Here is a 25,194-nt window from a genome sequence, read left to right on the forward strand (position 1 = left end):
TGCTAACTTCTAAATGCTGGGATGGGAGCCATCAGCTTATTTGGAGAATTACTGCCTGCAGAGTCATGTGCTGTATTGGGTTGGGCACCCCAATAAAGGAGTTAACTGATTTGTATCTGCTTGGCTGATTATATAGTGCAGGTATACTGATGGTATACTGATGAGCTTGAGAATTTAAGGCTGAACTGAAGCAGAAAAACAGATGAGATAAAGGGGGGAAAAATAAGGGAGGGTTCGTGGAAGGGACTGTGGAGAAATATGAAGAAAGCAATTAGAAGAAAGGTTGATAAAAGAATGAGTAAGAGATAGCATGCACGTATCAGTGAGGATAAGGATGGCCTTTGGGCTTGTCTATCTGAATGTTCTGAGTTATCTCAGTACATCCGAAGTTCAGGGTGGGTGCATTAAAAATTACTGTTTGTTGAATCCTGCTCGTTTAAATTAATTTCTGCTCAATACTTATCCAAATATGATTTAAAAGCAAGTGTGTTAGCTATGAAAAATGCAATAAAGTGCAATTTTATTACCATACACTGAAAAAATAATTAGTTCAGTATAAGAAACTCCATTAAGCGTTAATTAGCAATGAGGTGAGACACTCCCTGTTAGCTGCTAATTTAAAAAATAGACTATTGTAGAGATGAACTCAAACTTTCTCTGTTGGCTATGCTGTTCTTGCAGTTAATGTTTGAGTAATGCTCACATTTGCTTGTTATCACAGTAAAGAAATAAGCCACTGATGTCAGTGAGTCAGCAACGCACGTCAGACAGTCAGTGAGTCAGCAAAGCACATTTGCTAAGTCAAACAAAAAGTATTGCTGTAGCATTGTTAGAAAAAAATGTTGAAAAAAAATCTTACCTGGTTTTACACCTAAAACTGTTCTGTTTAGGGACACTTTCTGTTTGTAGTAATTGCCAGTGGCATGTAGCTTTTGTACCTAATTTTATTTGCTTGTTCTTTATGTTCTCTGGAGCTTGTAACTGATATTTTTGACATGTCCATCTGTCTATGCCATCCACATATTGCTCTGTTCTCACAAGTAAAATAATTGTACAGCGTTCATTTCTAGCTGACATGGATAACTTTGTAGTAACAGTGTGAAATTTTGCTTCTAGTGATGACCTGCAGAAACAAATGTTTTTTTTTTTTTTTAGTATAAATAATATATATATATATATAATATAAATATATATGTAAAATTGAGAGCCTCATAAATTACAGTGCAGAAGAGTCAAATGTCAAAAGTTGTTTTCATTCTCATATTAAATTCAGTTATACACATGCTGAGGACATGGTCATAATTTCTCTCAGAAAGGCATTTTTGTGCAAGGATGTGATGATAAATAATGGCTGTGTGTTCTATGACAAAGGAAAGAAATATGCAGTGGAAAATCTGAACCAATAGAGAATGTTTTGGAATGGGAGCAAGGCTTCTGTTCAAGCAGTTTAAACAAGAGGAACTCCAAAATCTGAAAGAAAAGCCTTGCCAAAATAGAACCCAAGGCCTGTAAATAATTTCTGTCGGTGAAATTCTGCGCTCTGTATAAAGCAAGAGCAGAATTAGCAAGCAAACCCTCAAGTTATCCCTAGGAGTGCCATCCTCCTCTGTCAGACACCTGCCTTTAAATGGGAAAGAGATCCTGTTCCTGGCAGTCCCAGGGATACAAACCAGTGCAAGCAGCACACAGGAGCTGCAGAGGAGGGATCAGCTCTGTTCTGGTAAGTGCCCATGTGCGTGGGGGCACGATGCATCCCAAGCCTGGGCTGTAAGGCTGATCCCAACCCAGGACCACAGGCTCTTTGCAGCAAATATGCTGGGAGAAGATGAGGGTTTCCTCAGTACAAGCAAAGACACAGTATTACAGCATTGCATCCTTCAATCTCAGTGACCAGTTTGGTTGTTTTACATGCTTTTTGCAACACTGTATTGATTTTATATTTCTATATATTGAATTTTATGTGCGTTTATGTGTATCGAATGTTTACAATTTTTACTTTCTTTTAAAATGGTGAATTAAATAGGAGACAGAAGAGTTTTCTTTCAGGAAAATTGTTTTTCAAAGCAGGCTGAACAGGTTAGGATTTTCCCAGCGTTTTACTTAGCAACACTAACAAAAGTGTCGTGTCAAAATGAATATTTATTTTTGTCAATAAAATATCTGATTTTGTAATAATTGAAGTCTTGGGGAAGAAAGAGTGTCAAGATGACAGCTAAAATCGAAATATTTTGTTTTCATTCAGAATCTGAACCTCAAAAACTAATTCAAGTATTCAACTGCTCATCTGTTTGATCTTGTTTCCTTTTCCTTATTAGCAACAATTTAAAAGACTTTATGATTCTAAAGCTTTTCTGGCGAACCTATGGATATCTTAGTTTTTGGGCAGCTGTATTTCAAGCAGTTTTCTATTCATTCAGTCAGCCTCCACAAGATGGGCTTGACTATTTTTAAGAAGATAACTGAACAGCCAACAACTGAACAGCAGTCACATTTCAAACCTGATGTTTAACACTGTTCAAGTTTCCTATCTCCAACTTGAGTTTTTGATTCAGCTTGTTTGGATACCTTTATCAGCCTCATTGCACTACGTTAACCATGTGCTTTCCATTAGGCACCGTGGCCAGTAACTGTTGTTCATCCTCAACCTTTTAGTGAGCTGAATGGTGCACAGCATTGGTTGTGCAGAGTTGGGGTAGGGCTGAGTATTTGTCTCTAGACGTGTTGTTAACACATTCCTGTTTAGAGGACTTGTTTTAGGGTGATTCTAGGTTGCTGTTTGGTAAGATTTTTGGTCCCATACATGATCTCTCGGGCTGTGTTAAGCAGAGACTAAAGCTTGGGAGCTGCAAGAACAAATATTTCTGAATTGAAGTCCCAAAGATTTGATTTTCATTAGCTTCCAAATATACCTGTATTTATATCTGTGGCCGTATCAGAAAATACACATACTGCATGCAAGGTATTAGAAGGTGTTGCTTTCCAATCCAAGTCAGTGCTTGGTTATATAACAGTGCAGTTATCCATTAGTATTGAAAAGATTGAATATAAAGCTATTTTTTGCGGGGTGCTGAGAAAGATTTTGCAGGCACTTCATTTAATCATGTTGATGAGACTCGCTCATTATTTTATCAAAAGCAGGATGTTCTATGTGTATTTCAACAAGAAATCTGTATACTATGTAAAACTAAAACAATTTCTTTATTTAAGAAAAATAGAGAAATGCTAACCTGACCATTTTTTAGGGGAAAAAACAAAAAAACAAAAGAACAGAAAAGTACAACTTGTTTTCCCCTCAACCCAACTCATCTGGCTATGTAATTACCTAGTCTGGATTTTTAACTGTTATCTTTGCATTTCTAAATTAGGTGACTCTGTACCTACTAGCATGAGTGGGAAGACCGTGCTTATTTTTCCATGGCCAGGCTATTTATTTGTTTGCACATCTTTACTGAGCAAAGACATCCTGCTTAAAAGCCACGGCTAGAATGAAATTAGGACTTGGTGGCAGGAGGTTGCATTTAAGTTCCTCTTTTTGCTCCGTTGGTGCACAGATGTCTGAAACTTGATTTTTCTCACGATCTTGGAAACTTAGGACATTCTGCAGCCAGGCAAACTCTGCATGTTTTTGAACACTTGAGTAATGCACATTTACAGATAGCCATGTGTTTATATGTGCAAATTAGGTAAGTAAAAAATGGTACTGGAGTCAGTAAGTAGGCATGCTGGCTTTCTTGTTTTTTGTAACACTAAAATGACTGGATAGAAATAGATGGGGTAGGAAAAAAGCCAAACAAGATTGACATGATTGAGCTCCTAATTTCAGTGGTATGGAGAAGGCATGAAGTTGCTGGAATTGGCCGGTGATGAATCCTCTTGTGTTGGCTAAAGACAGTGAAGATAACATATCTGCTTCCTGCAGCCTCTGCTCACAGCCCCAGCAGCTTTCCTCCAATAGGTCGATAGGCAAGCAATGCCTTTTTACCATATCTAGGCAGCATGATATCTGCCAACCTCTAGCTCCCTGTTCCTCCATTATAGCTCACTGGATAAGTAAGCCTTTCAAGTACCTTCATATCCTTCTGCTGAAGGATGAAAATGTAGTGTTCAATCGAGTCAAATAGAAGGCAGTGAAGAAAGCTCTATTTGTGTTATTTAAAATGTTTTGTCTAATAAGAATTTCTGGAAATTATCTGGACGTGCATAACGAATGATGGGATGTGCTTAACGATTTGATCTTACGCTGCACGTGCACCTCTTGTATTGAATTCGTCTTTTTCTGTACATTGTCATATCCATTAGCCCACCAACCCCATGTTTGCAACCATCTCCAATTCTGTGAAAGCTTAAGGAAATATTTTGGAAGTTCATTTTGTACCTGGTATGTTCCAATTTCTGGATATCGCTGTTTTCACAGAATCACAGAATGGCCAGGGTTGGAAGGGACCTCAAGGGTGATGAATCTCCAACCCCCTGCCACACGCAGGGCCACCAACCTCCCCATTTCATAGCAGCCCAGGCTGCCCAGGGCCCCATCCAACCTGGCCTTGAACACCTCCAGGGATGGATGGGGCATCACAGCCTCTCTGGGCAGCTGTTCCAGCACCTCACCTCTCTCTCTCTGTAAGGAATTTTGATCATTTAAATTGTGTTGGCAAATGAATATGAAGGGAGCATTATGATTTATATTCTCCTCTGAGTGCTTACAAAATAATTGTACAAAAATGATTTCATATGAAGGGTCATCTACTCTTGCCCTTACTACTGGCAGGAGAGTCTCAGGAGCAGTAAGTAACAGTTGACATAAACATCCGCTTTGTAACTTGCTCAGAATTCCAGAGCAATCTGCAGTTACTGCTATAGCAGTCTTGTACTGTGATGGGCTGTTACCTCAAAAGGAAGTAACACAAGCATTTTCCTCGGCTGAAGGCTTAAAAACTTTCTTCCCCATACTCAAAAATCCATCTATGGTGTTTTAATGCAAGCATACAATATTTGTCTTTATGCAGTTTGGGACAGCCTATCAGTTCGTGCTTTCTTGCTCTCTGCTAAGCCTAACAGAGGGAACCACAAGTGTTGAAGTCAGTGAAGCCGAAACAGAAACAGCACCCAATTATTTTCTGCCTGTGCCTCCTTGTTTTGCATGTGGTCTGTTGGAGGACTTTCTGCACTAAAACTTTGCAGCCATTAGAAATGTGACTAAAAAAGCAGGGCTCCAGCTTGGTGCCAGCTTTTACTGTGCTGCTGCATCTCAGCTGGCTGCCTGCACTCTTCTGTCTGAGAAAATCATAAATAATTTATACAAAAGTAAATAGCTGATGATGTTTTGACATATAGTTTCTACAGTAAATTTGATTTTCAAGGTGCTTTCTGGAAAAATCTGCTTAAACTGATTTCAATTCACTGATAAAATTACGTGCGGTGAGATTTTTAGAGTGGTTCCTTTTGAAAACAGTACTGAGTAAGCCAAAATGGGAAATGGTAGAAAGGTGCTTCAGAGCTTTTTGGTGAGAAAATTTTCAGTTCTGCCGTGAGGAATAGCTGTATGGAGCTGATGAAATTCTTTTTTCCTCTTTGAGAACAGTATTATTTTAATGTTAACTCCTTTGGAGGCGGTACCTCAGTCTTCTGTCTCTGGGATGGGTATCCCTGGTTAAGAATACGAAATATTTATTGATCTGATATCAGTTGGGTTAGAATCAGCCTTCAACTATGTCCTGTTTTTTGGCAGTATTGTGAACAGCTGTTTTCCAGGTAGAAGTACAGGAGGAGTACAATTTTAGCACAAATCTCTGGTGAACACCTTGAGAACTGAAGGTTTGCAGCCACTTCTGTTGAAGCAGACCCAGCAATAGTTTTACAAGAACAAGGTCAAACACCCTGCTAGTTTTATGTTTCTGTAGCTCTCTTTTTTACATTCTAATTAAAACGTTTAAAAATGAAATGTTTAGTTACTTTTATATCGATTCTCCTTCTCAGGAGATATTCAAGACTCACTTGGGTCTTATTCAAGATCTACTTGTGTGCTTTGGCAAGGGGTTTGGACTGGATGATCTCTAGCGATCTCTTCCAACACCTACAACTCTGTGATTTTGTGATATATCTTGACTATAATATATTTATTATATGTGGCTCTCCACTCAGTGTGGCCCAGGCAAGCCAGGATGTTGGACACTCATGCTCTAGGGCAAAGCTCATTAACAGTGTCTACCTGATTCAACTCACTCTGAGATGTCCATATGCATCTCTTCTTGTCGTTTTGGCATACACTAGCACTGTATGCCATATGCAGTACCTGTGATTGCAAATAGCCAAACCAGAGTTGGTTGGGATAGTAAAACCTGGTGTTGGCTGAGCACTGACGCGTGGCAATCAGCTGGAAGGGTGGCACGTATTCAAGTAGCTTTTAGTCTGCGGTACGTAATTTCCATTTTCATTTAGTTTAAATGTCAGGTAGTGGATGAAACTTGGTTTTGCAGTTGTCTGTTAAAGTTTTTTTTTCCCCTTGGGTTTAACCTTTGAAAGCAGAAAGTAAGAAATACTGGAAAAAATGTTCATTTGGGAACATTGAATTTCTTAATGCCCGCAGACCTGGTTGCATTTGTTTTTCTTGATCTTTACTTAGGGAATGAAATTAACATGGACAGACATGGTGTTTTCTTTTCTGTATGGAAAGTTCAAAGTCATTCTGAAAGGCACATTAAGAGGAGATTTGAATGAAAAAAATAGTTGTTGAAGAGCTCTAGCCATACTTAAGCACTTGGGAATTTTTCCAAACAAAAATGTTGTTTATAATACTTCATAAATTCAATTCTGTGTATCTTAAGAACATTATTGACAGCAGGTTCTCTTACTACCTGACAACCTGGGTTTTTAGTAGGTTTAGTATTATTCTCACAGATGTCTTATTAAAGGAAAAATACTAAAAATGTTTAGGTTAACAGTCATGTCCTTGCATGTCCTTCCCAACTTCCAGACTGAATGTCTTGGTAATAGAACAAGTGCAAAGATCCTCAGCTTCTTATACAGTAAGCAACCCCTTCAATCCCTTTGGCTAACTTCTTAACAAAGCATCTGTACTCAGAGAGCAGCCATCCAGCCTGTATTTAAGAGGGATTCCTCATTCAGTACGTTATCACGAGGGGGAGCTATTGTCAATGCCATAATCCCACGCTCTGTGTGTGATTTTACAGAGCTACTTCAGGAATGCCAAGTTCTGTGTGCCCAGAGAAAATTACTGGGGAGGAAGTTCTGGAAGCCTTAGTGAATAGGTGATGGGGTGAGGACATAACCCTCACCCAGTAATAACCAAGAATAAAACTTGCAGCAAACTTGCCAAGTTTCCCAGCATCGTCAGAACTACAGAAGTACTATAGAGAGAAGATGCTCAGGGATGAAAGCTGCTAACTCTTACATTCTAACTGTATAACAGCAATAGATTTTTATGCTTTATAAAATTACATGTGTTTTATACTGCTTGCATACTTCTTCAAATATGGAATTTTGATAATAACAGACAGAAGTGGTCCCAGTAGGAAATTGAATAATGTTTCTTTCTCTGGGTGTTTGTATAAGAAAATTGTTTTGATTTCCCGGTGTAATCACAATATTTCTATGTGTATTACCATTAATATAAATATATATTTATGATACTTCTCAGTATTTACAGGATTGCTTAAGCTAATGATAATCTTTGGGGAACTCTTCCTTTTTATTATATGGGATAATAATTTAAATCTTATCTATTTTGATTTCAAGTTAAAAGTACTTTTCTCAGTAGCGTTTGCTATTGGATAAAATCAAAATAACCATAATAACTTGTGTTTTTTCCATGTTGTTTCACACGTGCTGCTGTAACAAATAAATGAATATAATGATTTCATATTTACAGACAGTATCCTGATTATTTAGCACTACCCATTCCTAACAGAGAACAGAATATGCAATTTCATCACTTGGTCTAATAAGCTGTGTCTTTACATAATATTTGACAGTAAAAGGGATGAACCACTGTCACTTCAGAGCTATTACTTGTCTTCCCTTATGATCCCATTCAGCATTAGCCTCGTTGCTTTTAAAACTTCTTGCTCTGTCTCCTGCAAAGTTGTGTTTTTGGATCCGTCTTCTCCCCATCCGCTTTGCTTCTTTATTCTCCACCTGCTGTTATTTTTTAGCCCCTTTTTGGGACTTTGCAGAGGTTTGCTATGGTTAGGCAGAAGGACTTCCACTTCTGCTCTTTTCAAGTGACCCACTGGTTTGCTTCTGCTACTTCATTTTTGAAGGAAGAGTTTCTAAGTATAGTTTGAAGCTTGTTTCAAACTTTGTAGTTTAAAATGTAGTTTGAATGTTGGTAGCCAAGTACTTTTGTTTTGTGAAGGAGATTGTTGAAAAAATAAAAACAAAACCAAGAAAGTATACTATGTCAATGCTCTTAAAGAAAACCAAGTTTTCTTTCAAATATTTTGGCTTGTGCAGTGCTGTGAAGAATGTTTCACAGCCGAATGTTTACGTTAAACCGTTCTCTATTACCTTTTCTAAACAACACACGTGTTTCTGAGTTAGGAAGCAGGAAAATAGGCCAATTTAATGTGGTTGATGGGAAGAGCTCAAGATATGTGCCAGACCTATAGAGAGGCTGCTATTCAAGGAGTCTGTAAGGTCTACTGCCCTTGATAACTTACCTGGAGGGTGTTGAGGACCGGATGTCTTTCCTAAGCTTTCTAAACCAGTCTGTTGACTTCAGAATCCCACCTCTTGAAAATAACTTCAGTTCTATGCAGACTGGTGGACAGAATTTATGTCCCCTGAAAACCTGAAAAAAACAGTAATTCAAGTGGTGGGAGGGACAGCATCTCTTCTGTGTGAAAGATTATCGTAGATAGCATCTCAGCAATTACGTGTAGACTTCAAAATGTAAACGTTAGGATCTATCTATTTACAACCTAAGAGTCTTAATTTTTCCTTTTGTCTCCATGCCTGGAATTTGACCGTCTTAGCAAAGTAATTGTGATCATAAGAGAAATCAAATGTAGCCATCTCCACAGTTTTTCTTATGGTGTCTACTTTAGACCACGTGGCCAGAAGTTTTTAAGACAACAGCTTCCATGATGACTCAGGAGAACTCAGCTTTCTGGGCAAGAAATTGTAGCTGGCAAATTGTTAGGAAAACACCATCGTTCTCTTGTGCTACTTGTGGAAATGAAATGTAAGATGTGTCCATTGACTCAAGAATGTACAGCGTAAATATGCCTATATTTATGCCTAACTTCTGCTACATATTGCAGCAGATTTGTATGTTTTCTGTTAAAGATCCATCTAGCAAGGTCACTCATCTTCCACTCAGATGCACTTCTCCTCCAGCCCACTTTAATGTAAAATCCCTTTTCAAGCATTCCATATAATTCAGAGAAGATAACTTTCAAACTAGAAGAGTATCCTCTGAGACAGGTTGTGTGTGAACGGACTTTTCATGTCAAAGGACAAAGCCTGAGAAGCATGTTTGAGCATTTAAGTAGGTTTGAATTGAACTCCTTAGATTATTTTGTTTTCTAGTAGTTACTCTTATTTTCCTGTTGTTAAGGAGATTTACTAGGAGTGCCAGCAAAGCCTTTGTACTGGAAAATCATAGTGAAAGCCTTCGTAAGAGATGAAGAGCTTTCATTGTATGGTGATTACCTTTATGTCAGTAGGTAGTTAGTGATTTTTATTTTTAAAACTAAAATAAGGTCAGACATCTGTGCTGCATGGCAGCAAGCCGAAAAAGGAGGTATAATATCAAACAGATCAGCTCATTGGCTTGCATAAACTAACTCTTCTTCATCTTGTTTATGTCTTTTATTCTTTCTGTGTACAAAATTTTAGGTAACTTCTGGATTCTACTCAGAAATCTATGTGGGGAAAGACAATATAGTTGTGGAAGAGCCATAGGAATACCACATTGCTCCATTAATATTCTGCATTTTCTCACAACTTCTGGGAAATATGAGCCCAGAAAACATTAAAATATGCATGTGTCTTCCATAATTTCTCAATGTTTAATAATTTCTTCCAGTTCTTAAAAGTGTCTCATTTATACTTGAAACTGTCAGTCCTGAGCACCGGTTTGAGAGCTGGGAGTATGACCTGTGATGGTTTAGGCTTGTCCACAAGGGTCCATCTTACATCTGAAATTTACTAACTTGTAGGAGTGATACATCAAAGGGAAGAGAAGGGTAGTGTTTTACTTATTAAGCCTGTTCCAAGTTTGTACCTCACTCAAGCTCAATAAATATTCTTTGGAATCATTTTCTGTAGATCACGTACTGGGATGCAATGAAACTCTGACAGTTCAGCTGTTTATGAGCTAGTAAATCAAACCAGGCCTAAGCTGATAAAAGTTGAACACATGCAATTAACCCATTATGGGATGATACATTTGAGGTTCAAAGCACGTTGTCCGGATCTTTCATCAGCAATTGTATTTTATAAATGACTTTGAGAAAAGAATCACTTACTGAGGAACAGAATTTGTACCTGGAGGGATATAAAAAAAACTGTACGAGCCAATTTTCTTGGTTATTTCTCAGTTCTGATAATAGTATCAGGATGAAAACCTCTCTTTTGTTTTTAATTCTCAGTAAATAGAAGTATTTTGTGGCTGAAAGTACTTTCAGATGTTTTTTATGTGACAAAAGAAGATGTGCTTGACCTCAACTGAATTAGAGATTTATGAAAGATAATTTTGAGATTCTTTATGATGTTGACTGGAGAATGATCTGCAAATGCAGGCAATGAAAAAGGTGTTGTGAACTGCAGCACTGAAATCTTTATCACTTGGCAGTGCATCTTCGTTATCACAGAATCATAGAATCCATAGAGTTGGGAAGGACCTCCGAGGGCCTCCTAGATCAACTCCCTTGCAACAAACAGGAACACCTCAGCTAGAAAGTCATCATAGATCTAACCTTGTTTCTATCTCAGAGGAGGAACAAGAGTCCTAGGAATTGAGAAGCTTTGTGGGTATGATGTAGAGGAGGAAGTAGACACAAGTCAGCTAGCAGTGCTGCTGGAAACACAGCAGACAGGGTTAGGGTTAGAAGTAGGAGGGAAGAACTGTTTCTGGGAGGCAATGGTGTTCAGCAACATCAAATTCTTCGTCAGTTGTGGAAGAAAGCATTGGAGAGCTAACTTTGATCAGTACTACGTACAGAATCGCTCGTTCTTGGTGTTGTGTTCTTTACTGGAAGAAACAAGTAAAGTATTATGACCCCTTTTGTTTCTCTTGAATTTCAATATATCATCTAGTTTTCAAATGAAGTAGAAGATAGTATCTAGTTGTGAGATGCTTGGATATTTCACTCCATTACAAAAAAAATAACTTCAGGTCTGGAGTGAGAGTTCATATGAGAAATCTGAAGTATGGTGTGCCACACAGCATGTGCTGGGAAATACAGAAGAATCACAAAATCATCTGGGTTGCAGAAGACCTTCAAGATCACCAGGTTCAGTGATGGTTGGACCTGCATCACCTTGTCCCTTAGTGCCACATCCACACGCTTCTTTAAATACCTCCAGACATGAGGACTTCACCGCTTTCCTGGTCAGCCAGTTTCAATACTTTACCACACTCTCCATAAAGAAATTCTTGCTAATATACAACCTAATCCTCCTCTAGCACAGCTTGAGACCATTTACTCCCTTTTGATCATTTGTCACCTGAGATAAGACGGACATCCTCCTCACTACAACCTCCTTTCAGACACTTACAGAGAGCAATAAGGTCTCTCCCTCAGCCTTCTCTTCTCCAGAGTTCAGTCACCTTTTATACGAATGATGTAAAAATGGTGCTTTTGATTTTGAATGCTTTACTGTAATGTCAGGTTAAGAACGAACAAGAGAAAGAAAAAGGAAAATGTTCCACTGAAAAAAAAAAAAAAAGAATTATATTTTCTTATGTCTCACATAAGATATCTGAGGAAATGATGTTCTCACCTAGATGTATGTAAACATTACCCTGACACTTCTGAATTGATGGAATTGGTGCCAAAATCATCAGTAGTGGAGTGTGCTTGCAGCTGATCCATCACTGATGCTACCGAGGAGACACTGTAAGGCCTTTTATTTCTACTTGAAGAAAATGGTAGGATGTTAATATGGGTAAAATTGACAATATAAAACGAAATAAATAACAATTTTCTTTCTATATACAATAGATAATCTAGTTTTAAAATGTTAATAACAAATCAGCTTCATTTTTCTTTTCACACTTTTACATAACAACAAACTGAGAGCATTGGCTTCATTGTGAACTATTCTATCAAAGGCAAAGAAATTTACTGATACGATTTTTGTTACTACTTGAGGGAAGTGATGCAGTTAGCCTCTGTTCGGGTGTTATGTTGAGTTTACCTTTGTATTTCCAAAATTATCCTGTTTAGTCAAGAAAGGCTTAAGACTTGAATTAGTTGAAATTAGAATAGCAATGCTTTCATTCAGAGGTAAAATCCATTTGGTGGAAAAAAAAAGAAAGCTTGACATTCTCAAGGTGATACTGAAAACAAGTAAATATATTATATGCCACTTTAGCTAGACTTCTTGGGATATGACTTTACACTTCCTACTTCTTTTCTACAAAATATATACCACCTCCCTACTAGTTTTCATAAGGTAGGACTATTTGGATGTAAAATGTGATTTTTTTGTGTGGTAACTTGAGGTAGAATTGCGAATTAACATACAGGTAATTTTTCAGGCAGCTTTGTGAATTGTCCCCCCTACCAAATTTTATGCAGTTGTCTAGAGCACAGACAGATGTGGAATAGGCAACTATGGTTAAATGGTTAACTATGGTTAAATCTGCTGTTCCTTTTACTTCTCCCCAGGTGTTGGACGTTTTAACCTGTAGAACTATTGCACTGAGGGTTTACATGTTTGGAACAAAAACATTTCCTAGGGGTTTACGTTCAGGAGAGCACATACTGACTTGGAGTGGTGTTTCAACTCTCCTTACCTGGGAGGACCTGAGTGCCATAACCATTAAGCTTGCTCTTCAGTGCTGTGCCTCTGCAAAAGAGACAGAGCCAAGCTGTGGCTGGAGTTCTCCATCACAAAGTGGCTCTCAGTTTTCGTAACAAAGTTTATCTCCTGCTTAGAACCAAGACTGGGATAAAGCTTTCTCCACTTGTCCCAGGAAGGTTGTGATTCAGGAATTAAGAACTAGAAGGAAGAAAGATGAAGGAAGCGACCCTTCAGCCTCAAGGTGAACTTAATTTGTCAGTATTTGGTCTGTATCCTAACCTGTGTTATGAAGGTGGAGAGCTGCTTGCCTCCTAGCTCTCTGAACTTTGATCTGAAGCAAACAGGAGATGCCTGTTGCACCGGTCCCTAAGTGCGGAGCAGTGCTCTTGGGCAGAGCTTGCTATGGCTCTCTTTTGGCCGTGTCTTTCAGATTCCTTCCAGAGCATGGAGTTAGCCATTTACTCTGAAGTTTTTCTTTCTGAATGAGTCAGGTACTGACACCTGATCTTTGGAGGTGTGGAGAGGTGGAGATAAGCAAATGAGACTTTGAAGCTGCTTCTGCTGCTGTCGCTTTGTTTATGCTCGGTACTTCAAATCGCCACTCTCAATGGAATCTGTAGCAAAAGGGAAAACAAAAGCCTTAAACTAAGAATTATAAATATATTTACTTGTGTCTGTTTAGCAGTTTTTTATGACCTGTCCAGCCTTCCTTTGGAATGAATGCCTTTTATATTGACTTAGCACTGAAGTACACGAGGAGAGCTCACGCCATCCGTTCCATTGACTCGGCTCTGCTGGAGAAATGCACACTGAGAAATGTAATGAGTAGGTTGAGCTGATAACTGCTAAGTTTCCTAAGCTATGATTATCAGCTTAGATAGAATCTGACTTCTTAGGTTCACATAACGTGACAGCATTTGCCAGAATGGAGATATATATTGCATTTTTGGAAAGTGTCAATATTTTTCAGGAAGGATGCAGTCGTGACATTTGTTGGAATAACGAAACCATAGCGTGTTATCCCACACACACAAGAAAGAAAGAATAATGGTCAAGCTACTAATAGAAATATTTTATATCTAGGCCTTTGTGGAGGAGTTTTGAGTGTGTGGGAGAAGACAGAAACATAATACAGATGTTCAGCTGAAGGGCAATGACCGAAAGAAAGGCAGATCACAGAAATATAATACAAAGATTAATGGTAGCGTAAAGATGGAAAGGTCTAACTATTGTCATTATAGTCAAACATAAAGCATCTTTCTTTCAGGTTTCTCCTCTTCTGAAAGCAGAGAAAGTAAGTCATTTCCTCGCCACTGCCACACTGGATAAAAAATTCCTTTTATCAGCTTCAGATCCAACTGATATATCCCTTGCAAACTTACTGCCTGTTTGCGTTCTCAGATGACAACACCACAGAGCACAAAATTATTTTCCAAGAGAACGACTTTTGGAGAGATCAAGTGGGAGATGCCTTTTGCAAGCTGAGATCAGTTCAGCTTTCTGTAAGCTCAGTCAGAATGAAGGGGTGTTTTTGTTTGACTAAAACAAAAGAGAAATATCATTGTGAAAAGGTCTCCTATTGAAAATCTATTGTTTTTCCAGTTATGAATTATTGAAAATTTAAATGTATTGGCTGGATTAAATTTAACTAGGGCTTGTCAGGAAAAAGAAAAAAACATTTTGATTTTGAACCAGATCTCCTGTTTGATTTATTTTGGGAGGTCTGTTTATTTACTTGAAGTGAGGGGGTAAATTGGGTTTGCCCCAAAAGCTATAGATCATAACTCTTCAAAATATGTTCACGTGTCTGGACCTTGTAGGTTATGTTTTTCACACTCACTTGGAAAACGTTCTTTGAATACATATAAAAACCTTGTACATAAGGACCCAGTAAAAAAGCCTGAAAAGCATTTCAGTATTCCAGTGTAAATCAGATAGTCATGGTACAGGAACTTAAATGTTGAATTACATTTTTACTTTTTTTTTTTTTTTTTTTTTTTTAATAATTTCCTCTTGTTTTTGCTGATAGGTATTTTAAGTTACCTACTTCTTTCCATTACACAGAGTCAGGAGAGTTCTCCTCTGATGACGTTGAATTTAAGTGAAGGATTAGGCATAGATAATGTAAGATTTTAATCTCTTAAGCTGTTTAAAAGACCAGTCATATTTGGGTTTATGTCTGTACTTCTGCAGTACTATATCAATCACATATTACTGTAACTCCACTGATCTGAACAATAACAGAAAAAGGGGGGGTTTGATTGCGGCTGAGTCTCTGAACTTTCTGACTGGGGAACTAAAGTAAAAATTCTTAGCATTGAGTTGTATTTTCATTTTAGATTCCAAAAGGACAGTTTTCATCGGAGTAAAGAGAATGGCTGCTGATCCAGGCCAGTATGTGGTAAGACCTTAAACAGTCCTTTTAAGCTATCTGTTGGAAAAAAAAAGTATTTATTATATAATGTTTATTTTTGTTATGTAATGTATTCAGAGGTTCCCAGGAGATTAGAATTTTATGAAGTAGTACCTAAGGTGCTACACTAATTCCCAGAGACAGATACGTACTGCGCTGAGCTTAGGTATCAGGGGTAAGACCAACTGAATCTTACACCCAGAGCAAGTGGGTCTGCGAGAGATGTTTTTAATTGTCTCCTCTGGCATTAACATTCTAGAGTCAAAACTGTATATTCTTTTGTTTTCAACAAAAATCCTCCGATTAATAACAAAAAAAATTACTTGAACGTGTTACTGTGCTCACCAGTTGCAAGTGCAGTATGAGATCTGCTCCAAAACTCACGCCTCCTCTTTTATTTTGTTGGCTCATGATGTCAGAAGAAGATATTAGTGCTATGGCAGTGCCAATAGCACCCACCAGTGCTCCATTACTTTTTGTTGTTGTGGGACAGATGGCAGCAGAGGGGCGGTCTGACAAAACAGCATCTGACATAGAAGCCTGTTTGAAGCACAAACGTAGAATTGAATTCCTCCATGTGGAAACAGTTGCATCCATTGACGTTCATTGACACTTGCTGAATGTTGATGGAGACCAAACAGTGAATATGGGCACAGTGAGGCAGTGGATGATGCAAGCACTGTAAGTTGTGTAAGCAGTGGCAAATAGTGACAGTGGGTCACTAGTGCAGATTTTGATGAGGATGGCGTACAGGTTCTTGCTCATCATTGGAGAAAATGCATAGGTAATGGTGGTGAATGCATTGAAAAGAAGTGTTTTGTAGCTGAGATCTTGGTCTATCAAATGGTGTTATCATGCTCCTTGTACCTATTTTCATTTCCATTGAAATAAAGAAGCATTGCTTTTGGAGCAACCTGCTTAGTGTCTTTGAAGGCATTCAAATGGAGTCATGGGGTCATTTCAGCTCCCATTCATTAAAATAAATTTACACAATCACAGCATTTCTTTCATTTGATTCTCCCAAAATCACGACTAATTGCTCAAGTCAGAACACTGGCTTTTGTTTCCGGCGAGCATGCTCAAATGCTTTCAGTTTCTAAGGCGTTGTTTTAAAAACAAATGATGAAAAAAGGGAATGAAGATCTACTTTTTAAGAGAGTAAGTAAGAGAGGCTGAGATTCCTGTTTATTAAGTCCTTGTAACTTGATCAGCCTAGATCTTCAATCCGGCAGCTTTTCAATGGCTTTACAAGCTGCACAGGTCCTTTCACAGCTCTCTTTAGGTCCTACAAAAGTCTCCTTTTCCCTAAGACCAACTCCCGAGTCTTCTCCACGTTGTTCTGAGGGTCTTTTTACTTCCAGGATTATCCTAGGCTCTACTCCTGTTGCAGATGTTCATTCTTTTCTACTCCACTTACCAGAAGTGTCTCCAAGTTGCATGTAATTGTTGGTTGATCTTATTGTACTGTAATCCTATTAACATACGGAGTACAACACGGAAATAAATTCCTTTGTTGTAGGTCATGATTTATTCTGGAGATACTAATATAAGATTTGGAGAAGATATTTAGACTTCAATTTTTCCCTGTGCTATAATTACCTGGAAGGGAAAGTAAGCAAATGGGACTGGTTACATTCAAATGAATGATGAAAGTACTACGTCCCATATCTGAGACAATCTCTTAGCCATAGTCTTAGGTGTGCAGGGAAGGACTGATGAGTATATTTCTTTACGCAGTTGAAAGTGAGTTGAAAAACCCTTCATAAAGAAAGAATGCTTTTCTGATAACTGACAAAAAGCTTTTGACAGTCAAATATAGAACATAGCCCTAACTCCTTCCAACTGTTTAAGGAAGAGCAAATAACAGTCTGTGTAAGAAAGAAACTTTTGGTATTACGCTGTTTTTCTGCTTACCATAAGAAGGGAGGGCTTAATTTTCTTCTGAGATCTGCCTCTGAAGTGTTTAGATAATGACTCTGGCATGAAATAGGTCAACTTTGGGGATATTTCTAACTCAAATACATATGGATGCTTACTGTTACCATGGAAGCAGACAGAACCACTGGTTGAGAATATCAACAGTTGCCAATGCATGTATTGGCACCACAACAATATGTTATTATGCAGCTGAACAACAATACCAGAAGATTCACAATAGATGGCATCAGATTTACTCTCTCAGTCATGGCTGCTGTTACAGGTTTACAAGCAGTTCCATTACGGAACAGATAATCTCAGGAGCTATCATGGGTCATTTAAAGATCAACTGGGGGATCAGGCCCAGTCAGCATGGGTTCATGAATGGTAGATCTTGTCTGACAAACCTGATTTCATTCTATGACAAGGCGACCCACTTAGTGGATGAAGGTAAGGCTGTCGATGTGGTCTACCTGGACTTCAGTAAAGTCTTTGACACTGTCCCCAACATTCTTGTGGCTGCCCACGGTTTGGATGGGCATACGCTCCACTGGGTGAAACACTGGCTGGATGGGCAGGACCAAAAAGTTGTGGTCAGTGGAGGTAAATCCAGTTGCTGGCCAGTCACGAGTGGTGTCGCCCAGGGCTTGGTGCTGGGGCCACTTCTGTTTAACATCTTAATTAATGATCTTGATGTGGGGATTGAGTGCACCATCAGTAAGTTCTTGGACAACACCAAGTTAGGAGGTAGTGTTGATCTGCCTGCGGGGATAAAGGCACTGCAGAGGGACCCGGATAGACTGGATCAATGGGCCAAGTGTCAGGCCCTGCATTTTGATCACAACAACCCCAGGCAATCCGACAGGCTTGGGGAGGAGTGGCTGCAAAGCTGCCTGATGGAAAGGGACCTTGGTGTGCTGATGGACAGTGGGCTGAATATGAGCCAGCAGTGTGCCCAGGTGGCCAAGAAGGCCAATGGCATCCTGGCTTGGATCAGGAATGGAGTGGTGAGCAGGACCAGGGAAGTCATCCTGCCCTGTACTCAGCACTGGTGAGGCCTCACCTCGAGTGCTGCTTTCAGTTTTGAGCACCTGAGTACAGAAAGGACATGGAGGTGCTTGAGCAGATCCAGAGAAGGGCAACAGGGCTGGGGAAGGGATTGGAGAATATGGCCTGTGAGGAGAGACTGAAGGAACTGGGGCTGTTCAGTCTGGGGAAGAGGAGGCTGAGGGGAGACATTATTGCTGTCTCCAAATACCTGAAAGGTGCCTACCAGTGAGAGTGGGGTTGGTCTCTTCTCACTGGTGACAGGACGAGGGGAATGGCCTCAAGTTGTGCCAGAGGAGGTTTAGGTTGGATATGAGGAAATGCTTCTTTACAGAAAGGGTTGTTAAGCACTGGAATAGGCTGCCCAGGGAGGGGGTTGAGTCCCCATCCCTGGATGTGTTTAAGAACCGTTTGGATGTGGTGCTCAGGGACATGATTTAGCAGAGGGTTGTTAGGGTAGGATGGCTAGGTTGTAGTTGTACTTGATCTTAAAGGTCCTTTCCAACCTGAGCAGTTCTATGGTTATGGTTCTATGATTACAAAATTCAGATTTTCTTTTGTGAAGTATGTTATGGTCACTTGCTTGAAAGGAAATACACTTTTGTCCTCCACAGTAACTCCTAAATTCCTACTGGGATCTTGTTGAATACAATCTGAAGTCAGAATAAAGGAACAGTGGATCTGTTGCTATTGATCCATTTAAATACCCCCTCTATTTTTCTTGAGCTACAGAAAAAAAACCACAGCTTGCACTTTTGTCAGGATTGAGGTGCTAGACAAAACATATGTGTAGGATCTCAAGTTTGGGATGTGATGATAGGTGTGTGTGTGTGTGTGTGTGTGTGTGTGTGTGTGTGCCTATGTATTTCTACATACATCATAACAAAACAGTTTTAGGGTATATTGCATGTATGTACTGGCAAAAAGGAGGCAAGCCAAACAGACATCAGGTTAAGGCAATGCTTAGATGAGGATATTTAGTTAAGATTAGTGATGGTTTTCAGGACCACTTGCTGTTCTGACGTGGTACAGCAGTGTTTTGATAGGAATATACACATAGGCTGGCAGCTAGATTCAAGGAAGGCACATCTGGATTTCTGTGGAAGTCCTGCATGAAGATAGTGACAGGACATCATTACAGTGTGCCATACTTTAGGTTTTAGTAATGCTTTTCTGTCTCGAGTGTTTAATTCAAAAATATCATTTATCAAATCTCCACAAAAAAACAGCAATGGGAAGAGGAAACTGAACAAAACAAGAGAAAGGAAGTTTGAGATGAAGAAAGAACCTTATTCTTAGTTATCTTCTGAATTCTTGTTTGTAAGATAATGAAGAACTTTTGTTCTTTTTTTTTTTTTACTTCATGTTCTTTTTTTTTTTTTCTTTTGAAGATTTGAAATATCAAGAAAAATCAGAAACTGGTAATATACTGTAAGATTCACAAAATTCCTTCTGACATATTGTTATGGAGAAGAATTGTTAATTTAAGATATTTATTTCGGCTCTCACAGCACAGTTTTTACTCCACATGTTATATATAGTTATTTTTGGATGGTTCCTCACACAACATCCAATAATGTTCATAGTACCTTTTATCAATGACAGCCTTTGAAACAGGAATTTGGTGCTTGGAGAGCTTGCTATGCCATGGGAGGCTACACAACAACAGAGCAGAGTCAAATCAGATTTCACCCCTAGCTGCAGAAGAAGTCTTTAAGTTATTCTCTGACAGATATGAATTGGTTGCTGTTAAACTAGCCAGTGGATACTTCCTTAACTCTTACATTTCTCATTAGGCTAGATTTTATTAACAGTGTCTTAGTGTGTGAGGGAGAGTTTTCTATCTGGGATCGCTTTTACCTGCTGTTAATTATGTATGGAGTGTAAATGGCACATCAGTGACATCCAGTGGCAGCATGTATTTTTCACAGGCATGCTACTCTGATACACCTTGAGGGGTGAATCTCATCTATTTCTCTCCATTTTCTTACGAAAGAATCTGGGGAAAGCAGTACATGCGCACTGGGTTCCTTGTCCACATGCCTGCAAAAACCCTTGGGAGTGTGGTACAGCAGGGAGAGGGATCTCAGGTTTCTCTGTCAGAAACAGAGAAAAAGCCTCATGAGAGCTTTGCAACTCTGACAGCATCATGGGTAGAAATGAAAGACCAGTGTCAGTCAGCTGCTGTGCAGGAAGAGGGCACTGAACATTTTTTTAAGAGGTTCCAATGGGTGTTGTGAAGTCATGCTGTCTTTGCTTACTGAATAAAACCAAGATGACTTTTAAGTTCTTCATGAGAAGGACTGAGAGATCGTACATACTGTATTTCATTGCACTTTGTATGTTTCAATATAAAAATTCTATCTTTGTGCGTGTAGCAATTGCATCATGAAAAATATCAGTGCAAGCAGTATAGGAATATTTTCTCCTTTTTTCTCCAGAATGAAATTTCAGTGGAGGAAGTGCAATCTAGCCACTTCCACAGTGTCTGCTGGCTTTAACAGTAGGTGGACAACCAGTCATTACAGGATCATTTGGCAAAAAGTAAAGAATGAGCAAGATTTAGTCTCAATAATCTGCAACTACTAGCTCAAAGAATAAGCCATCTCTATGTATACAGTTATCTTGTGTCCTCCTATATGATATTTTCAAAATTATTTGTGCAGAAGAATTTACCAGGGCATTACTGTCAAGCAAAAGAGCGACACACATTTTACAGGAGCAAGAGAAGTAATGAACTATGCTAGTGCTAAGAAGTTATTTAACAATATCTATGGCAGAATTTTTTTTTCCTTAATAGAAGCATTTCTTAAATTGACAATCTAGACTTGAATGTAGAGTCTAATAGTTCATTATTTCAACTTGTGCTATTATTTTTAATATGTGAAATTTTAATAGTTTCATTTGTCAGTCAGCGAGGGCCATTGTAAATGCTTGATATGGCTGTATTTCTATCAGATTTCCTTCATTGTGATACAGCAAGATTTTTATTGTAGGCTCTTCTGAGTTCATGATTTCTTCTTGAGGGGAAATGAAGAGGAGAACAAACTAAGTTATCATACTTGAAACAGTCATTCATTTTAAATTGGCACTAATTGAAAGCAGTGGCAGGAAATATATTTAATGCAAGATATGCATTTGAATGTTTTGGAAAAGTTTTCTCTTGTATTTTGTATCTTGTTCCATGTCGAGTTCATTCCAATCTTAGAAAGTAAACTGTGTGAAAAAATATTTAAGTGTAGTAAATTTCTGATGCAAAGTGTTGCATTGGAATGTTGACAAGTGAGAATATTTCAAGAAAGCATAGATTTTGACAAAATTTTAAAGGGGATTAAACTAAAAGAAGTTATTGTGTAGTGGAAATGCTAAATCACCGTTTGAAGCAGTGATTGAGCACCTGGAAGGAAGGCAGGGCCAATCCAGGGGAGCTCAGGTTCACTGCATGCATCTGAGCAATTGGAAGGTTGGAGCCAGGATCAGCTCCTGTCCAGACCTCCTCTAAGGGCTGGCAGTGGAGATGAGGGGATCTTGCTGGAGATCTTTGCCTTCCTGAGGCCTTCCAGAGGTCAGCAGTTATTCTTCCTTTGTTTCTGTGTCCGTGGCTGCTGCATTTGGGCTTCTTTCCATTTACTGTGGCCTAGGATTGTGCTACTCCGCTACTGTCACTGTGCTTTTGGTCAAACTGTAGCATTACATCTTGTAATTTAGTGTTATTCAAGTTCAAATGTGGATTTTCATTAATATATTTTCATTTGAGTAGAATTGTTTGATTTCTTTTAAATAAATTTGAATGTTTTTGCTATTAAAAACCCAACGGTTTTAGAATTCCTAGGATTTCTTTCTTCAGAAATTTGAGAAAAAAGTGTAGTTCATAGCTGGGGGGGGGGGGGGGGAAGAGGGGAAAGAGTGTGTTGACTTGTCAAACAAATTCTGTAAGTTTCAACAGCTCTCTTATGCAATTAAAATGCAGACTCCTTGTTTTCACTGTTGTAAAAGGATGCTGAAGGCCCATCTATGGGCCAAGCCCTACTTCACTAGATGGGTTCAATGTAATTCAAAGGATAGCTGCAATGTGGAAGAGAAGTTGAAAGAATGAGAACAGAAAAAAGGGTAGGATATTTTTACCGTATTTTTTCTGTTATCCCAGTCGATACAAGGAAGGAAACAAGCTCATGAAAGTTAAGCAAACTTTCTGATTTCTCAAGGGAATTTGTGGTCAGGTTTGTTCCGTTCTTGTACTATGAAGATGGATTCTCCTGTTCTTCTGTGACAAATGACTATTTCTGCCTATTTATAGGCAGGAAATATAGGCAAGCAGGTGCAGTCAGAAGAAAAATTCCATGTCGTAGCTGCATTTGACAGGTGTTTTGTTTTGCACAGATTTGTGTGGAGCAGGAAGGAAATAGTACCTGATGCATCTATATGGGCAGGAAGTCATGAGAGGATCCAGGAGGAAAGAGAAAAGTAGGAAAAACACCAAACAGCAGTCAATTCTGACAGATCCCTTTTTGTGGAAGCTTTTTTCAGGGAGTGGGAAACTCAATTAAAGTATCTGTGAATGTTTATATCTATCTGCACTTATCTCCCCAGTGCAAGGGACTACTTTTGTCTGGGTCTGAGGAGATTCTTCCAATGACTGACTGACAGGTCTTACTGCAAATGCTTAGCATCTGACATTTTTACTTCTCACAGACTGTCACTAGGGTTTCTCTGCTTTTCTTTCTATACTCTTCTGAACCAATCTATATCTCAAAAAAAGTAATTAATTTTAAAGGGCTCATTAGTACAATAACTTAATTGCGAGTGCTCAAAATATAAAAATTCAACTTCAATTTTCCTCACTTATTTTTTTATTTCCCTTTTTTCCAGATCCTGATTTAACTTTTTAAGGTGTGCTGTTTCTACTTGTGCATACTTGTGAGGCTTTCTGGCCTCAAAGATAAGAGCTATTGGTCATTTCTTGTTAAGAAGCAATGAACACCTTCACTCATGCAGCTGAATTCTAACATGAAAACAAGCTAACTTTTCAGCTGCCCCCAATAGGGGTGTTTGGCTACATTGCTTCCAGAGCAAGTTGGAACCACTTTTAACTCTTCTTTGCCATTCTTTTGAATGCCTTTTTTTTCTGTTCAGTACACTCCAATGTATTCTCTGACCGTAGCCATGTGGTGATCCTGTCCTTTGTCACAGAAGCTGGAATAGCATAGACATTTTTGTTTGAAGCTTGGTTTAAGCTGGATCTGCAGTCCTGTAAGACTTTTAGAGACAATAAAAGTGGCTAAATGATGACGTTTTGCCTCATTGAATGCACCTGCCATGGGATTAGCTAGAAGCAGGGAAAATCATAAAACTGCTTTTGGATTTACCTGTTCTATTTCTTCAGAAAACATGTGGTACTTGGAGTGAGAGAAGGCTATTTTGCTTTCTGAAGGAATTCCTTAGGTAGGTTACTTGATACTTAATAGTACAGTGTCATATGATTTGGGTTTTGCATTGTCTAGATTTTCTTATGATTTTTAGACATAGGCTGTAAAAGTTAAGTACTTTCTAAACTTAAGCTATAACACAAACATGTGCTCTGAGGAAGTGATGACAGAAATATATTATCATGAGAATAGGTTGATCATTTATTAAAAAAAATGAAAGTCTTGATTTCAGGGAGAGTGGACTGTTTCTGTTCATTTTGAATGATGCTAGATAAAGTCTCCCTGTTGGTGAAAGGGAACATTTCTATATAAATGATGAAATGCGTCTGAAAAATAGAGGTCACAGAGAAGTGGAAGTCAAACCTATACTATTTAAGAATCTCCTCATTTCTATTTATTTATGGCTCGTTTCTTTCCAAGTCTTAAGTAAAGAATAGATTTGAGAACTAATTTGCATTTTCCTCCATCCAATTTTCATTTGTCTGTCCATGGTTGTGGTGAAAGGTCACTTCTTTGCCTGAATTTCTAAAACAAATGTTCCACTGTACTTCATAAGCCTGAAGTTTAACAGATTATTCTGCCATTTACTTCCTCTCTTGTTCAAGTTTTTGGAAATAAATTCTTAGTCTAAAAATGATCATTTTTACATATGCTTTAGACCGATGTTTAAAATTACCTGAATCTTCATTGGTGGTGAACAGGTTTGTTCAAAAATGTAGGTGCTGAGAAGGATCTGAGTTCTGAATTCTGTAGCACACCATGCTGTTTGGCACCAGTGTAGAGAATGGGCAGATGTCTTTGCTTTTGAACCATTCCTTAAGATGTGCTGGAGAGAAGACCTTGTTGTTGTTGCCCCAAAAGAGGGGAGGGTGGGGGGGAACAGAAATAGGGAAAACACAATGCAGGAGGGAAGGGAAGGCTTGAGCTCACTAAAGTAAAAAAAGAAAATCCAGTACTTAAATGGGTTAGTATAAAACAAAATCTATCAGTAAGCATTGCTAGGAAGGGAAGAACTGTTCTCCAGAATGGAGTATTTAGCATAGAAGGCAGGAATAGGAATAGAGCTAAATTCAATGGTTTAAGAGATGAGAACAGTAGGATAAGAAATCGGCAGAAGGAAATTATGTTCAGAAAGACCAAATTCGGGGCTAGAAGCATCAGAAATACAGATTGTTTCATTCAGTATTCACGTGGAGCATTTGAAAGTAAGATGAATTTTTAGGCTTATCCTTCTTCTGTTTGAAAAGAGAGCTATATGCAAAAGTAGTTTCCAATAGAATCACAGAATGGCCAGGGTTGGAAGGGACCTCAAGGATCACGAAGCTCCAACCCCCTGCCACACGCAGGGCCACCAACCTCCACGTTTAATACCAGCCCAGGCTGCCCAGGGCCCCATCC

The 25,194-nt window shown here is 38.7% G+C and overlaps 1 protein-coding gene across 5 annotated transcripts in view; it reads left to right on the forward strand.

The window, feature by feature from the left end:
* The first annotated feature begins 15,332 nt into the window (after positions 1–15,332).
* The window catches only part of MARCHF1 (membrane associated ring-CH-type finger 1), a 271,534-nt gene continuing 261,672 nt past the window's right edge, over positions 15,333–25,194 (forward strand). For all 5 annotated transcript variants that reach the window (XM_052690305.1, XM_052690310.1, XM_052690304.1 and 2 more), the window contains exon 1: positions 15,333–15,394. The gene's annotated coding sequence lies outside the window, so the exon portion shown is untranslated. The remainder of the gene's footprint in view (positions 15,395–25,194) is intronic.

Source organism: Tympanuchus pallidicinctus, unplaced genomic scaffold (genome assembly GCF_026119805.1).
Source record: "Tympanuchus pallidicinctus isolate F22 unplaced genomic scaffold, pur_lepc_1.0 scaffold26, whole genome shotgun sequence".
Classification (NCBI taxonomy): Eukaryota; Metazoa; Chordata; class Aves; order Galliformes; family Phasianidae; genus Tympanuchus; species Tympanuchus pallidicinctus.